The 18,633-nt window shown below is 50.0% G+C and overlaps 1 protein-coding gene across 3 annotated transcripts in view; it reads left to right on the forward strand.

Moving 5' to 3' along the window:
* Window positions 1–18,633, forward strand: part of SEZ6L (seizure related 6 homolog like) — a 161,282-nt gene that overhangs the window by 120,988 nt on the left and 21,661 nt on the right. The window lies entirely within an intron of this gene.

Consider the following 18,633-nt stretch of genomic DNA (forward strand, 5'->3'; position numbering starts at 1 on the left):
TTAATTCACTTTTTTAAAATAATGACCACCCCCCACCAAAAAAACAGGGCCTGCAGGCTGGATTCAGACTTGAGACAGGCCACCAGTTTGCAATCCTTGGTCTAGATAGTGATAAAGATCCTTTCTGACTGTGGCGACGAAGAAAAAGATTTTCACCACTTAGTACCTAATATCTGCAGGGTTCTTTACAAACATTAATTTATTTGTTCCTTGGAGTAATGCAATGAGGTAGGGACAACTCATATTCAGCTTATACCCACCTGCTTTCTGACAGCTTCCCTTGGGTGTCTAAGAGCCAAAGTTAACTCATGATTCTCCTTCTCCAAACCTGTCTCACCTCATCTTTCCCATTTTGTTAAGGAATCATCCATTCTGCCAACGGCCAAGGCAGAAAGACTCGGAGTTATTCTAGACAGGTGGAATACTGGTAACCGGCTTTCTTGGCAAGTGGGCTGGGCAGCAACACCCTAATTTGTAGCACTTGCCATTTTCCAGGGTGTAAATACTCCCCCCATGGTCAATTTCAGGCTACCAACACAATGCCGACAGGCTCACCTGGTTAACACCCACAGTAGGCTCATCTGGCCTGCCTCCAGCACACCCACATGAGCCGCATCCTTCTCTTCCTCTCACATCCTGCACCCAGGTCCTTGGCACGTCCCGTTAATTCAGCTCAAGAGTCCACATATGCCCAGAGTGCAGACACCTCTGACACCACTACTCCCGCCGTGGTCCAAGCCACCACTGTCTCATCCCAGGATTACTGCAGCAGCCTCCTTGCTGGCCTTCCTGCTCCCGTCCCCTTTGTCCCTTTCAGATACTTAGAAAAGTCTAGAGGCACTTCTGGTTGTCCCAGTTGGTGGTGAGAGTGAGGGTGGTACCGGCATCTAGTGGGGAGAGGCCAGGGGCGCTGCGGAAAGTCCTACAATGTACAGGACCACCCCAGCGCAAAGAATTAGCTGACCCAAAATATCAGTAGTGCCAAAACAGAGAAACCCTGCCCTGTGCTGAGCCCTGAAGGACAGACAGAGGATGAGAAAGGTGTTCCAGCCAAAAGGAACGGCGTGTGCTAAGGTCCAGAAGCAGGAAAGCATGACGCCCTTCTTATTTGGCTACAATACTGAATAGATGCTGAGCATTTAGTTGGCATGCCAGGCACCTGCACCTTAAGCACATGTATTGGGTTATACTATTGTCTCCATTTTACAGATGAGTAAACTGAGGCTTGGAGACGTGCAGCTATGATCACATGGCTGGGAACTGGCAGAACGAGGATTTGAACTCTGCCTGCCGTGTCTCCAGGGTCTGGGATCCTCACCAGCACCTAAAAGGAGCTGGACGAATCGGGAGTAGATGAGCTCTGGTGTGCTCAGGAGAGGTGACCTCAGGGAGGAAGGCCCACAGGCCGCAGTAGAATCGGGCCAGTCCTTGAACGCGGCGTTAGGGAGTCCGGACTTGCCCTAACTGGATGGCAAGGGAAGGGCTTTAAGCATTTTACAGTCTTAAACCCAAACGAAGCCAAGTGCCCCGATCACCAACCCGAGGCTCTCTGGCAAACTCTGGCACACACTTGGCAGAGTGGCATCAGACTTGGCACCTCCTTCCTCCCACAGAGGGAGTGAAAATAGCATCTCACCAGCAAGGGTTATGTGAGGCCCAAGAGCTGCTGGGTTTAATTTATCTTGCTTGGTTTCCGCTGACAGCTTTAGTAAACCAATTTGGGTTTGATAGCAAAAATAATTCTGTCCTCAGGGCCCCTCACACCGCCTAAGTGATTGCAATTGTTATTTATTACATCGGTGAGGGAGAAGGAATTTGTGCCGCTGACTGAGCTGGGTAGGTGGCCCATAGTAGGCACCGGGCGCTGTTTGCTGAGTCATGGGGACATGAGCCACACGTGGCAGGCGAGACATCCACTGGCAGGTCTGCTGATGCTCTGGGCATTGGGATGATGCTTCTAATCAGTCACCAGTTATGAAGGACCTACTGTGTGCTGGGCCTGAGCTGCATAGTTTATACTCTTGAGCAATAATGAATGTGAACATTATTATGTAGAGATAATAATTACATAAATGAGAGCTAACGTGAGTAGAGATAATTACAGAGGGGTAATTACCTAAATTAGAGATAATGTATGCACGGCATATCACATGGGGGTCTGGCATGTAGTTGGCACTTCATAAATGGAGACTACAATTACCAGTAATCCTTATCATCACCACACTATGGGTTTGGAAATGACAGCACAGAGAGGTGAAGGGGCTTCCTCAGGTCACACAGCGAGGGTTTGCGCACGCACCATAACCTCCACTTTCATTACCTTGAACAGCCTTTGGGGGACCAGCTATATGGCTCAGTAATGAAGCAGGGATGCTCCCAGGCCTCAAGAAGCCCAAAGTTCTGGAAGAGAAGTAGGGCCATAAATAAACAACTTGGCAAGATGCGGGCAAAGTGCTGTGGCTGGACGGCTGGCAGTGGGGCACGGTGCTGGGTTTATCTCCCTGAGTTGTGGAAATGTCACAGAGAGGATGACATCCCAGTGGGATCTTGAATCATGTCAGTTGGGGACAAGCTGCAGCAGGGAAAGGGCGTTCTAGGCAGAGTCCAGGTGAGCAGAGGCCTCCAGCAGTGAAACCAGTGAGCAGACCGTTGGCACCAAATGGATGCCCTGAGCTGCAGCGTCCATGACAACCGTCTGCCTCACATTGGTGGTGCTGGAGGTGGGAAGTGGGGTATCTCTCTCTCTCTCACTCTCTCACAAAGTAAAGCATAGAAAGGAGATTAAGAGACCAAAAGAATTACTGGTGAAGGGCTCCACAGAACAAAAAAGCTGGCAGGGACCCTGCCAGCATCACATAGCAAGACAGAGTTAGGACCAAAAAGACATCCTAAGCGTGGCTGTGTGAGCTGAGCACGGGGGCCACACCTTAGAAACACCGCATGACAGAGGAGACACAAGTTTCTAGGATCACAAAGAGCTGCATGTAAATCCTGACTCGGCGGCTCACCAGCTCTGGGGCCTTGAGCCCCTCATCTTAGGTGGCGATACCTGCCGCATGGTGGGACATTTTGCTCACTTTATCCACAGTTCCTGGCATACAGTAAGCGCACAATAAATATCTATTGAATAAAAGAGAGATGGGGCGTAAGTTAATTAAACAACATGCAAAGTTCTCAGTAAAGTTTCTGGCATAAAATAAGCGAATAACCACAGTTAACACTGTTTTCACCCCCTACTATCGGCCAGATTGTATGCCGAATACTTATTCATTATTTCATTGATGATAATGAATCATTAAAAATGCCTCACATTCATTGAGCACTTACTATTTGCCAGTGGCTACTGCTTTACCTGTATTATGTCATTGGACTCCCATCAGAAAGCCTATGTGATACCCCAATGGCTTATTACAGTTCAGGACACTGAGGCTGCGCTGAGAGAGAAGTTGCTTACGGGAGGTCACACAGGTAGGGGGAGGCCACCTTGGGACCTGAACTCAGGTCTCTGGAGCCAAAGACAGGGTTATAATCACACGATGAATGGTAATGAGGCATTCCGCAAGGGAAAAATCCCTAGTCCCCTCTTACAGAAGAAGAAATTGAGGCTCAGAGAGGTGCCCCTGCCTCCTGAGCACTTATTCCACATATATATGTATCTCTGGAAGAAAAAGGTTTCAACCAAGCTTCACCTTACCTCCCCTGGCTATGCTACAGAGCGCAGCCCCAAATCTCTCCCTTTTTACGGGCCCCAGCACAGTTCTCTAACCAGAAAATAAAAGGAACTAATAACAAAGCCTGGTAACCATATGACGGATAGCTGCAGACTATTTCTCTTCAGCGGCTGCCAACATGTTCTGTGCTAAGTTAATTCCAAGCCCTAAAAGTTAAGTGCCTTGTCCAGAGGCACTTCAGTCTTTCAAACAGAGATAGAGCTGCTGAACTATCTCTAAGAACTCAGCTGGAGAGCTGGGCAAGCGGGGAGAGTCAGGAATTGAGGACAGCAGTAGTCCTAGGAGCACACGTTCCTAGACACCAACAGAAATCGTGGGAGAAATGGCCAACGTGGAAATAAAAACCTTCTAATCCATCATTGGCAAAGGGAGATGGAATTTCTCCAGAGCCAGAAGTTCTAAAGAATGCAAATAGCAACAGCAAAGTTCGCAGAGCCCAAATCCCATCATGCTGCAGATGAGGAAACTGAGGCCCAAAGATGGGAAGAGACTGCCCCAAGATCACTCCATCAGGCAGATATCGCTGCAGAGGAAACTCCCCCAAACTCAGCAGCATGCTTGTATCATTTTTCACACATATGCAGGTCAGTAAGATGATTCCTTCGGTCTCAGTGGGCTCACTCGTGTGTCTACGGGCAGCTGTGGTTTGGGTAACTGGCTCTGCGGATCATTGCCGGCCTTCCTTATGTGTTGGGGGCTGGGGGACGGGGTTGGCTGTCAGCTGGTCTAGGCAGGCTCAGCCCAGGATGGCTCATCTGTGCTCCACATGTCTCTCATTCTCCAACAGCTAGCTTGGGCTTCTTCCTATAGTGACTGGGCCAGGGTCCCAAGATGATGAACAGAAGCATTCAAGGCCTTCCAAGCCTAGACTAGGAATTGTCACAGTACCATTTGTCAGATCAGTTGGCAAGTCACAAAGCAAGGACCAGCCCAGATTCAAGGGGTGGAGAAACAGACTCCACCTCTTGATGGCAGACGCTTCAAAGCCTTACTGTCAAGGGTGGGGACACAGAGAGGGGTGGAGCTTTGAAATTATTTTTGCCCTCAAGTTACTTCAGCCAGAGTCGGGGTTAGAACTCAGGTCTCCTGGTTCCAGTCCAAAGCCTCAAAGCTCCAAATGACATCACTGTATACAATGACCCTACGAGGTAGCCATCATTATCCCTGTTTCACAGACGGGGAAACCAAGGCTCAGAGAGGCAGTAACTTGCCCAAGGTCCACAGCTAGGAAGTGAAGGAGACAAGATTTGCCCCTGGGGTTTGTTGCCTGGCATTTTGAGGGCCAGAAAATGTTTCCTTCTCTATACAATGTTTCCGACATATGGGAGGATTCTGGAAATATCTGGAGTTTTCTCAGAGAGAGAAAGGTGGTAGGGAGTCTGGGGTTCAGGTCCCAACTCTTCCACTGATTGGCTGTGTGACCTTGGATAACTCCCTTTGCTTCTCTGAATTTTGGTGTCCTATCTTTAAAATGAGGACAACACCTCTTAGAGTTTCTGAGCATATAAAAAATGTGGCAGGGGCATGATATATTACACACACACAATAATTTAATTGGCAGCTATGATGGTATTGACGATTAATTCCACCCCTGGTGTGTGCACAAGTTGAGCTCCATCATGAAACCACACGCACACACACACGCACGTGCACACACACACGCAAAGGTTCATTGCCCCTGAGCGTGGGGTTTGGGTATGGCAATGAGAAACAAAGAGGATTCACCCAAGGGTACTACCCAGGTCTCCCGCCTGATTGATTCCCCGCCTCCTGCAGTGCGCGAGGGATCGCCGTGGTCCGTGGTGACTGGAGAAGACAAGCTCCCTGGAGCTTGGGCAGGATGACTCCTCTCCCAGCACACACCTGTTCTCTGCTCCTCAGCCATGCCATGCCCTTCTCCACACCGGTGACCCAAGAGCAGGTGTGGGAGGAGACCCTCTCCCTGTCCCGAGCTGGGACACTGCCTGGCTGCTGAACACCTCACGGCATTTGGATACAATTAGATCTGACATCCCAGGGAGATGTGACTGCTTGTTTTATGAATCCCTGACGTGCAGCCTGCCTCATGCACTTGCTAGTCAGCCAGTGCTTATTGAGGAGCCTCCATGTGGCTGGTGTTGCATTAGATTATCCGAGGCCTGGAGATAGCAGTAACTCCTGTGGCCCGAGCCCTTAGTGTGTGCCGAACTGTTCTGAGCACATTACCACTGTTGACTTACTTAATTCTCAGAATGACCGATGAGTTCACATGACCGTGTTCCCCACGTCACAGACGAGGACACGGGTGCTCAGAGGGGCTCGGAGGCTCACTCAGGGACATGTGGTGCTGGGGCTCGGACCTGGCCAACACAGAGCCCACGTCCCCGTCACCTCTCAGCCCTGCCTAACAGAGTGCAACCATCGTTACCTGCCAGCAGCCGGCCTCCCTCAAGAGCTCTGAACAGGCCAGTGACCCGGCCAGACATGCAGTTTGGACAGTGCGCCTGGCCAGAGGCCCTGACCATGCTGCCTGCTGCCTCCCGGGGGAGCCGGGGAGCCCTTGGGTCCCAGTCTGTTTGTCCCTGGAGGACAGTTCATGGGTAGAGCCACACTCACCAACCCTGTGCTGGGCTCACGGGGGCGTTTGGGCAGCTCAGATGTGCTGCACCAAGGCCTAGCGGGGTGACGCCCTCAGGGGTATGTGTCAAGATGGGAAACAACCAGTGGCCATCAGCTCCCGCTGGGGGGGTGCAGTCACTTCGTCCCCAGTGAGTCAGAGCCCAGGGCTGCCTCACTCTGCACGCACCACACAGCCTGCACACCTGCCACACACACGCACGCCCCATACCGACCACACATACACCACATACCAACCACCACACGCACATCACACACACACACACACACACACACGCACACGCGCGCGTGCGCGCGCACGCACACACACCACAGTCCACCCCTCATTAGGCTCTGATTTAATTGTGCCTTGATTTTGCTCCCTCATGGTCAGCTCTTGCACCCTGACCTAACAGGGCTGGAAACGAAGACAGCCTTGGGTCCCATGCACTCATTTTTTCAGTTTGGGGAGCCTCCTATGCAGAAAGAGAGAGGTGTGGGCATCTCCACAGCAGAAGTCATGGAAGTGCCTCGGATTCTGTCCGTGGTCACCCTTAGGTCTGGGCAACAGGAACCTCAGCAGCCTGTGTCTGAACCCTCGTGTCCCCAAATGGTCCCTTCATTGCTGTTGACTGAGGGGGCATGGAAAATGAGGGGCCCAACCTTCTGGAGAGAACGAAAGCATGAAGCACAGGAGACCAGGGCCACTGATAATTAATTTTTTTACAATCATAGTTTCTGAGATTTTCATCTGGGGAAACTGAGGCCCATGCTGGGCAAGTGACATGACCACAGTCACAGGACAGAGAAGTGGCAGAGATCTCCTGACACCAGGTTCTGCTGCCACACCCCCACGCCCCTTAGCAGGCTGTGTAGTTCATTATAGATATTATTTAAAAACAAAAGATGCTCTTCTAATTGAATTCCTGGCCCTCATTGTGTCATTTCCAGCTCTCCACAATAGTATCCCCATTTTAATAAGTGAGGTGAGGACATGGAGGCTCAGAGAAGTTAAGTCAGTTTCTCAAGGTCACCCAGCTAGAAATCGGCACATCTAGTGTTTGAACCAGAGCCTGTTCTCTTAGCACTGCCCCTCAAGATGGGGCAAAAACAGCAGGATGGGCGAGGACTGATTTCTCTGCAGGCCAACCAGCCAGGAAATGTTGGGTTTTCCCATGATCTGCAGGCATTTCCCGTGTGAAATACCTCATCGTTGACCTCTGGCTCTGTCCGGAGCCAGCTTGGTCCAGGGATGTGGAGACAGGAGGCAGCTTGGCCCGTGGTGGGGGAGGAGGAGGTACTGCATGGAAGGCTATTTGTTTTTCTCTTTTTCTTTGGGGATGAGAGGTAATTAATTGAGAAGGGGAGGGAGGTGGGGAAGAAGGGAAGAAGAGAGGCCATGGAGAAGGGAGATGGGGCTCATCCACATTGAAACCTCAGGGCAGTGGCTTTGCGTCCTGGTGTCCTGGCGGCTGGTCCAACCTCCTGGGGAGTTTTAAGCGACCCTGACTCCAAGTCCCCACCCCCACAGCTGCTGAGGGTCTTACTGGTCTGGGATGTAGCCTGGCATCATTGGGAGTGTTTAACTTACAAAGTATGTTCATCAATTGTATTATCGGTAAGACTCCCCATTTGTAGGTTTTTAAAGGTTTAAACCTCCCCAGGGATTCTCATGTGCGGCCACTGGGCAAGGGCTGGATTCCAAGCCTGACGCCGACAGGAGCTTGGTGGATAACTGGGGGAGGGGAGAGGACCCAAGGGAAGAAAGAGAGAAGGAAAAACAAAGAAGGAAGTAAGAAAGCTGTTCATTTATATGCGTTCAGGTGTCCTTTTAGGGACCCAAAGAGACTGCTTGTCTGTGTCCTCCCTGGGAACTGACTTAGTTTCCTGCCCCGTCTGCCATTGTATCAAATTAAATTGAAATCAAATTAGCACTGGGCCAGAGGGACCCTCGGCGATTCCATGGTGCCGAGGAGCATCTGGTGCCAGCTGCCTGCACTGTCAGGGCACAGAGGCCCTGAGATCTGCACCTTTTGAGACCCACTTTACTCCTCTGTGAAATGAGATGAATAATGTTTTCTTTGACCACCTCCTATGTGGTAGAAGGGATTTGATGAGCAAATGCACACAAAGGAACTCCAAATAGGTCTTTTTTTTTTAAGATCTTCACGAAAAATTCTAAGTGTTTTATAGTTTTATTGCACCTACAACTGCATTTACGGGCCTCAGTTCTCTTTTTTTCCCTGATTTAAATCCTATGGTTTATTTAATCACTGTCTCTGCGGTCCCCTGGAGGTCCTGCCTGCGTTGCAAAATGGTGTTTTGTTAGGAAATTCCTTTAATCCCTCTAAAAGACTCAGTTTGCTCCTCTGAGAAATGGAGAGAAATTCACCATAATTCATCCATGTAAATGACATTTATTTCACCTGTGCCAAGTTCCGTGCTGGGCTCCAGGGATATAGGAGCATGTGGCTTCAGGGAGCTTACAGCCCCGTGTGGGAGCCGACACAGGCGGGGGGTCCCGCGGTTGGGTACTGAGGTTCCGCCTTCCAACTACAGCTGACCCTTGAACAATATGGGCTCAGGGGTGCCAATCCCCCCACTCAGTCAAAACTCTGCTTATAACTTTCCGCTTCCCAAAAAACTTAGTGGGAAGCCTTACCAATAACATGAACAGTCAATGAACATATATTTTATATGTTAGATGTATACTGTGTCCTTCCAATAAAGTAAGCTAGAAAAAAGACAGTTTTTTTCTATAGTTGAAGATCACCAAAAATGTTTCCAAAATAGTTATTGAAAAAGATCTGCATATACATGGACCCACCTTCAAACTCATGTTATTGAAGGGCCAGCCATACCCAGGCTTGGCTTCAGGCTCTCCCGTGAGTGTCTTCACCTCTGGGTGACTCAGTTTGCTTATCTGTGACTTGGGTGAGAATAGCAGTACTTGCAGGGTTCATCTAAGGACAAGATGAAACGGTGCCTGTGAAGTGCTTAGAGCAGCTCTGGCACGTGGGAAGCCTTATGGAAACTTTGACTAGTTACAATATAGCTGTAAATGCAGGATGGTGTAGGGAGCCCTGGCACGTGGGAAGCCTTATGGAAACTTTGACTAGTTACAATATAGCTGTAAATGCAGGATGGTGTAGGGAGCCCAGAGGGAGCTTGAGGAATTAGTAAAATATTGTCAAGCAGAGAGGTGAGGAAAGACATTGCAGATAGAGACTGGCCTGGGCTAAGGCAGGTCTAGGGGCTATGAAGGACCTGGTATGCAAACGTGTTTGAGACAGCAGGGGGGTGGGCTGCGGCCCGACTGTGAACCTTCTGGAATCCCCACAGGCCGAGAACCTGGACTTCATTCTGTGGGCTTAATTTGCTTTTTCTACAGTCCAATTCTATTACCAGCTACTATATATTTTTTCTCCTTAAATTGCATCTAAATTGGCTTGCCTTTTTCACTTGACTTTCTCTGAGCAAAATAATGTCCATGAAATTAGAAGTTTGATGCGCAAACCATCTATTTATATATACTTCTAATTCACATTTAAATAAATACACAGCCATTAGGCTTTTTCAAACATGTTTGTCTACCTAAAATCATCTTGTGAATACTGCTAGGGAAAGCCTTTTAAATTCAGGATTTCTAAGCAAAGGTCAGTGGTTTGTTTAGAAAAGAATAAAGAAAAGCAAGGTGGTTTGCTCATCCCTTCTTTCAGCCCCCTCTGTGGAATATTAACTGGGGATCAACAGTTACAAAGCTCACCTACCATGTTCCCCCGACTTCCAGGCCAGTGATTGGCTGAGGTGGGACACACTCCTGGGCCGGGGCCTGGCAGTCAATCCGATGCTTGGGCACACACTGCCCTCTGGCGGCCAAGAGAAGAATTACTTCACCAGAGAAAGGGTTTGCTAATCTGTGTCACGTTCAAATTTACATTCTCTTCTCCTCTCTTTGACTCCCTAGACCCCAGCGAACACAATAATGAGGGTCCCTCAGGCTGTTTTTATCCGTTTTTGAAGAAGTAATACATTCACATGATTCAAAATTCAAAGGTACAAAAGGGTCTATCATGGAAATTAAGCCCCCTGCCTGTCCCCAGCAAACACCCCCCTCTCCTGTTCCCCTCTAGAGGCAACCACTATAACTAGTTTCTTATGCGTCCTTCCCAGACTCTTTTTAAATATACCAAAAGCCATAACAGAAATCTCCTCTCTACCAATATAAAGCCACCCCAGACTAAGTAGCTGATTTAACACTGACTTTATTACAGACTGTATTATATGTGATCGATAATAGCAACAAAATGAAACATTTGTTACCAAGAAATGTAAAATCTTTCAGAGACAAAATCTTTTGAAACAGTGAGTCTGTAGAAAGAAGGAACGTTACCTCAATAGGGAATAAAAGTTGGAAGTCATGGGTCTACCCAAATGAGGGTTAGCGATCACATCATAAGAACAAAACGCCTGCCAGGATGCAAGGGACGGTGGAATGGAGCTTCTTCACCCTGAAAATTGTATTTGTAACTTTTTATTCACATCTTCTGACACAAGACTGAACCCGGACACCCTTTATAAAGATATGACAGTGTAAAAACACTGCTGCTCATATCTCAGGTTTGGGCATCCGGCCAGACTTAGGTTTGAGCACTAAGTCTGATTTTTATGTAGCCTTGGGCAAGTGGCTTCTACTGGTTGAGCCTCGGTCTTTCTGATCCGTGAAATGGGGGTGATTATGTCTTAGTTTGTGGGATTGTTGTTTGAGTGCTTGATACTCAGAGGCTGTGCCGTTATTCAAAAGTGAAATGAAGGTCTTGGAGAGCTTTTCTCAGATGTTCGGTGGGACCAGTTTTGTTCACGCCAGAAGCAGAAGCACCGGATAGCGTGCCAAAAAAATGGCTGTGCAGGCGCTGAAAGGGGCTGCAGGATGTGCCTGCACCTGGGTCATGGTGGGGAGGGAGAGGAAGCTACAACCCAGCTTATGGAGGCCATGGGGTTGGCACTGCAGCACCTGGTCAGGCACAGGTGACCCCATGGTGTCAGGCTTGATTCCAGTGACCTGCATACCTAAGGAGAACGGAGGGAGCAGGTGATAGGGGTCCAAGAGGTGGGTGGGGTAGAGGCCATTTGGGGCAGCTCCAGTCATTTCAAGCTTTCAAATGAACCCCTGGGAGCAAATGCTGGAGGCAGGCAGGATGACAGGAGTCCAGCTTCCAAGGCTGGCGTAGGTATGAGTCCATTTGGGGTCCCAGGCAGAGAGGGAGTCAGAGCTACATTGGCAGCTGAGGCTGAGACCTGGACATCTGCCCTGGGCTGGCACTGATTCACCCAACACACACTCAGCACTGCACCAGGAGCTGGCGATACAGCAGTGAGGAGGTCCCATGTGCCCCTGGCCTCAGGGAGCTGCTGGTCAAGTGCAGACGTGCCCCAGACCACTGGAGTGCCAGTGCTGAGCTGCATACGAGGGGTGGCATAGGAGGGGCTCCCAGCCCAGGCTCAGAGGGGACAGTCAGGGCACTATGCATGAAAAATGACCACAGACTGAGATGGCAGGATTGTGGTGGGGGTGGAAGGTACCCAGGTCTAGAGAAGGGAGGCTAAGGGAGAATTCAGGGTAGAAGGAACAGCATGTGGAAAGGCCCAGTGGTGCCTCCACATTCTTTGGAAAGACTTATAAGTAATTCAGTCCGGCTGGAGTATAAACATTTGGATAGGAAGGGACGGCGAGAGACAACGCTGCAGAGAGGCCTTGGCGCTGGGATCACAAATCTTCACTTCCCTGGGATGAGGCACACTCTTTTTTTTTTAAATTAAAATATCATTGATATACAATCCTATGAAGGTTTCACATGAACAACATTGTGGTTTCAACATCACCCATATTATCAAGTCCCCCCCACCCCACTGTAGTCACTGTCCGTCAGTGTAGTGAGGTGCTGGAGAGTCATGACTTGCTTCTCCGCGCTCTCCTGCTTTTCCCGCGACCCACCTTTAGTGTGTGTGCTAATTATAATGCCCCTTAATCCCCTTCTCCCTCCCCACCCCTCCCCTTTGGTGACCACTAGTTCCTTCTTGGATTCTGTGAGTCTGCTGCTGTTTTGTTCCTTCAGTTTTCTTTGTTGTTATACTCCACAGATGAGCGAAATCACTTGGTATTTGTCTCTCCGCCTGGCTTATTTCACTGAGCACAATACCCTCTAGTTCCCCATGTTGTTGCAAATGGCAGGATTTCCTTTATAGCTGAATAGTATTCCACTGTGTATCTGTACCACATCTCCTTTATCCATTCATCTACTGATTGAGACCTAGGCTGCCTCCATATCTTGGCTATTGCAGATAGTGCTGTGATAAGCATAGGGGTGCATATGTCTTTGAATCAGGGATCTTGTTTTCTTCAGGTAAATTCCTAGAAGTAGAATTATTGGGTCAAATGGTATTTCTATTGTTAGTTTTCTGAGGAACACCCATACTGCTTTACACAACGGTTGAACTAACTTACATTCCCATCAACAGTGTAGGAGGGGTCCCCCTTCCTTTGCATCCTCACCAGCATTTGTTGTTTCTTGCCTTGAGGCACCCATGTTTTTAATTGAGCTGAAATCCGCATAACACGATGTTAACCATTTTAACATACACAGCCCCGTGGTATTTAGTACATTCACAATGTTGTACAACCAATACCTCTGTCTTCCAAAATATTTTCACCATCACCAAGACAAACTCCGTACCCATTAAGCAGTTGCTCTCCATCGGTCCCCAGCTCTGAGCACCCACTAAATTCCTTTCCGCCTCTGTGGGTTTGCCTATCCTGGATATGCCTTCTAAACAAAGGAAGGAAGCCTCTTGTGACTGGCTCCTTCCGCTCAGCATCACGTCTTTAAAGTTTATCCGTGTTGGGGCCTGCAGCCGGGCTTCTCTCCTCTTTACGGCTGGATAATTTCCGTTGCACAGACGGAACACATTTTGCTCATCTATTCATCTGTCCAGTGAAGGGGCCAGATTGATGTTTCAGAAGGACGCATCTGGCTGCTGATGAGAGGGGTCAAGGCCAGGCAAGGGTGGGGTCAGTAGGCAGTGAGCACTGTCCCGCGGCCCCGCTGAAAGTTGGTGGAGCAAAGCCGGTGGTGGCAACTGAGGAGAAAGGGGTGGATTGCAGCGCACAAGGCGACCCAGGAGCTGAGATCTTCTGGCAGGAGCTCAGGACCCTGTACCCACGGAAAGCCTTGCATCTGGCAGCCGAGAGAGGCTGGAGCAGGCAGGCAGGGGCTGGCCCGGGGGGGGGGGGTCCCTGCTCCTTGGGGGGTTCTCCCTGAGGGGGACCTGCTACATCCAGTTCCCACCGCCGATCAAATCCACCTGCCCGCCGCACCTCTCCATCTCCCGTTTGTTCTGGAGTCAAACTGACATCCTATTTCTCAACGCCTGCTGGGATGTGTCTGGCTGACATCTCGCCTGAGTCCTCAGCAGAAAGGCACGCTCCATCCCGGGGCGGGTCTCGCTGCTGGTACGTCCCTGCACATTCCTCTCGGTGGCTGAGGACAGCCCAGCAGCAGGGACCTGGATGCCCTCGGTGGATCCGGCGCGGCTGGCTGGGCAGGCGAAATGCGGGCTGTCTTGGGTCGGGGGCAGGGAATAAATTGCCAGCCTAGTGTATGTCGTTGGAACCAGTCTGGCAAAAGGTGGACCCAGAAGGGCCCAGAAGGGAGCACCTTTATTCATTCTTCTACTTCCCTCACATTCTCCTCTTTGTTTTCTGTTTGTCTGTTTTTGTTTCTATAAGAGCTTCGTGGTCATGCATCTTCCCATCACAGTAAGTGCAGTTCAGTCTAATAATCATATAGCTTAAACATTATTCATTTTAAAATGTCAGCCCTCCCTGCACAGGGCTTCCCAGGCTGGGAACTGCAGGGGGATGGCCCTGGCGGGCTGCTGCTTTCCCACACACGATAGCCTAAGTTGGCAGCCCTGGGAGTTACGGAAGATGGGGAGTGCTGGTATTTCCTCTCTTACGGGACCCTTGATGTGGGCAAAGTCTCCTAGTCTGGCTGCTCTTGACTTTCCCCTCTGCTGGGCCCCATTACCCTTCGAGGCAGGAACCCCTTTAAAGAGACCCCTAGTGGCTGCCAGCTTCAGGGTTCACATCTAGACCCAGGGAACGCGTATCTTATCCCCACTCTCATTGCCGACGGCTCACGCCCAACATCCCCTTCCCTCTGTGCTCTGCCCCCAGGACAGGCGGGCAGGCAGCTCCGGCGGGATTTTTATTATTACTATTCTCTTGGTGAGCATCAAATGCAGTCACCATCCCCAAGCCCAGAAAGACACCCGCTACACCACCAAGACTTTCCTTGAAGCCCTCCTCGCCACCCTCTCACTTACAGGGAGAGTGATACGCTTTCTCGCCTCCCATGGTTCACCTCCCGTAGTGACATTCTCCCTGCGTCAGTCCTGTCTCTCTGATGACCCAAAAAATCCTTTGCCTTCTGTAAGCTAGAGTGGAGGGATGGCTCAAATTGGAGGAGTTGTGTAGATGGTGGTAGCAGATGCCCTTGGCGTCCTATCTGAGCCCTGTGGTACATGCCATGTGTACCCACAGTGGCTTCTCCACCTGAAGGCTTTCTCTGGTGCCATGCAGACAGGGTGGGGGCTCTGGAGATGCAGTTCACCAAGACCAGCCCTCCACCAGTGAGGGAAGGGGTTTGGAGGATAAATGCCCCGGTTCCCTCTCCCCCAAGGTATGTTCTACACCATCTCTCACAGTTCCTGCAGGACTGAGCCCAGTGCCCAGGGTGGGACTCGCCCATGGATGCCCATTGAGTGCCTCCTCTCTGTCCTGTCTTATGTCCCCTCCAGAACTGCCTGGGGTGGCCTCCCCAATCAGCCAAACTCCAAAGGACACATCTTGGCTCAGGCTCTGCATCCAGAGAACCCAGTCCCACTCGCAGCCACGTATATCCCTTTAGAAAGTAGGAAGCTTAGTACTTCTGTCGATTTGTTCTTAGCTTCCTGGACCACAGGAGAAGCTGCGTTTGGCAGACTAGTGCGTTGACAGAACGCACTCATCTAAGTCAGGGCTTCTCCACCTTAGCACTGTGGACATTCGGACCAGATGATGGCTTGTTACGGGAGGCTGTATTGCGCGTTATGAGATGTTTAGTGGTATCCCTGACTTTGATTCACCCCTAGTTGGGACAACCATGTCTCTAGACATTGCCAAATGTCTCCTGGGAGGCAAAGCCAGCCCTGCTGAGAACCACTGACATGAGTCATCTGGTGTCACTTGTTGTGAATAGCAATCCAAAGGGAGATGACGACAGTGGTGGTGATCATGGTGATGGGGATGATGGTGGTGATGGGGAGGGTGGTGGTGGTGGTGGCGGTGGTGGTGGCGGTGGTGGTGGTGAGCGTGAGGGTGATGGGGATGATGTCCATGATGGCATTACAATATGACACCACATTCTAATGATCCAACCAGGCTTGCTCAGGTAGTGTCAGTGAATCTGGAATCTGATTCCAGATTTTCTGCATGCCTCACCTCCCGCGGAAAGCCCATGACATAGACAGGAAATATGAAGCCCAGTTGACAGGCAAGGAACTTCAGAAGAACCCCATGCCCTTTATGGAAGTGTCAGAGCCAAGAATCAAGCTAAAGCTTTCTGACTCCCAAGACTGTGTGCTCTCTCCAGCACGCTGCCGCTTTCTGTTTTACAAAGAACAAAAGAGTTGTGCTAGGGTTTGACCATGAAAGCTATCTGCACCCTTGAAGATGTTTCTATTGCATTTAGATCATTGAAATGACTGATAGAAGAAAACCAACATTGGGCACTGTCTGGAGCCCACTGTTACCAGCAGATCAGCTGTGAAGTCAGCTTAAGGAATAAATATCACCCATCTACCATGGTTCACACTAGCCTAATCCGGCGCTTTCATGAGCCATTGATGCTTTCATGACACTTAGAGTTAAGAAGCTCTTCCCTACCATTGGTCAAGAGCTGACATCAATCCCACTATTTCTTCTGTCAAGTAGACTCTGGCAAGCTCTTTGATATCATAGCAATTATTAAGCACTGTTTGTGTGCAAGAAAAGGTGGCAACGCCAGAATGTTAATACAATAGAGGGGTTTATTGGAAACTGGCATGGGGTAGAAGGTACCTAGGGGCTTTGTCTTTAAGCCATGTGTGCAAAGCAAGCAGGCAGCTTTTATTAGGAAAAGATGTTTTGGAAGTGATCCACAGGAAGTTCACGGAGGGTGCAGGGGCAATTAGAGCCCCCCTCAGCCACCCCTTGGCCAAGCTGACATGAGGAATCACGACTCGGTGGAGGAGGATATTGTGGAGAATAAGATGCATCCCCTGCCCTCTGGAAACACACTTGCAGCAGCTACCTTGTGTTTCTGTTGTTTGCTCATAAACTGATGCAGTGTAAAGGGTTTCCAGCCCACCTGCCCCCTCCCAGACCAGCAGCAGGCACGGCCCCTGGGCGCCGGATGAAGCTGCCCGGGGAGAGCGGTTGCCAGCCTGCTCAGGGCCATCTCCAGGATGCCTCTCCCCTGGCAATGGTGTGCTCAGTCAGGATGCCCCCTTCAGGGTCTCCCTTCCTGAGCAGGATGACATCCAAATGCTTACGCTTGGCTCTCTGAGTGCTTCTCAGGCTGGTTCCTGCAGCCTCCAGGCTCTGGGTCTGTACCCATCCTGGGCACACGGATCACCAGGCAGGTTCCATCAGGAGCCATGGCCTCACTCGCCTCTTCCCTCTGCCTTGTGCATTACCTTCTCTCCACCCGCCGCTTACCTGCCTCGCCATCCCCTGCTTTTTCTTGAGGATCCAAAGCAAGCATCACCTCCTCCAGGGAGGCCTCCCTGATGCCCCCGTTCTGAGTGTATGCTGTTGGGCAGGAAAAGTGTTCCTCAACCTTTCAAGTTCCTTTCAGCTGGTCTGAGAATCAAATGACGTGAGACAGATGAACAGGAGAAAAATACAAAGAAAAATATATGTTTAATTACATGCACACAAAGGCCCAATAATGAAATTGAGAGGTTAAGAAATGAGCAAGGTATGTAGGTTTTATACTTTTTAGACAAAGAGACAGGAAATTTGGGAGGAAATTGGCGGGACGAACGAAACATGTTTAGAAGCTTCAAGCAGTAAGGAATTCTAAACAGCATTTGGGCTGGTCCTCAGCGAGGAAAAATAACAACGTTTGTTTGTACAGCCTTCTTGGCTCTGAAATCCCTCTCTCTGGTGGTAAGGATGTTTCTTTATCTCCCATTCCCTTTCTGTTCCTATGGTAGATTTATTTCCTGCTTTCTGGAGACAAAGGAAGGTCAGAGTGTTCCTGAACTGGCTGTCTCTTAAGTATCTTTGGATTCCAAGTCATCAGTACGTCAAAGGGACACATGTGGGGGCAGCCCATCCTTGGCCCCTCCAAACACCTTGACCGTAACTCCCGCCCCAGCCCCTGGCTGTCAGTCTCAGTACACCACTGCTCCATGTCTCTCACATCACCTGAGCACAGCACAGTGCCTGGCACACAGTAGGTGCTCAAAAATATCAGGGAGAGGGATACAAGAAAGAGAGAAAGACATGAGAAAGAAAGGGAGGGAGGGAAGAGGCATGAGCTCATCTCTCTCCGTGACGGATGCAGCCAAAGCCGAATTCTCTGGCGTTCTGTCCATCGGGGACCAATTTTCTCCAGGACACCTTACACAGCACATTGTCTCTGTGACATACTGAAGTGCTTCTGGTTATTAACTGCCCATTGCAGTCCAAATATTAGTGTCAAGTGACTTGCTTGCATTCAAGCCTTTGAAAACCTTTAACGCTACAAATAGTGACAGCCAGTTCGAGAATAGTTCAAAATGCCTCCCTCCCACCCTGTGCCTCATGCCCCAAACATAACAGATAACCCGGTTTATGATGAGGAACTTGCCGCATAATAAATGGAGAGATCATTTCCCCTCACTCCCAAGGCGAGTTATAATTAGCACGCCGTCAGCTTGCTCTGCATCAAAGCAGAACGAAACACTAGTGTCACGCCCCCAGCATGTGGCCTCCTGTCCGACACTTAGCTTCACCCAGGAAAAGGTGCTTAATGACGGGGGTGTGGAAGGCAATTCCACTTACAAGGCAGCGTCTGACTCTGCACTGAGCACCATGCAGAGAAGATCATTTCATGGATGGGTCCTCAAAAGCCCAGTCCCCCCATAAATCTACGCGCCCTGCCTGTCAGAAGGATGGGCATGTCCCGGTCTCATGTACAGTCTATGCCGACCTCACCCCCAGTTCCCGGGCTGGGGCCTG

Source organism: Manis javanica, chromosome 15, assembly GCF_040802235.1.
Source record: "Manis javanica isolate MJ-LG chromosome 15, MJ_LKY, whole genome shotgun sequence".
NCBI classification, from domain to species: Eukaryota; Metazoa; Chordata; class Mammalia; order Pholidota; family Manidae; genus Manis; species Manis javanica.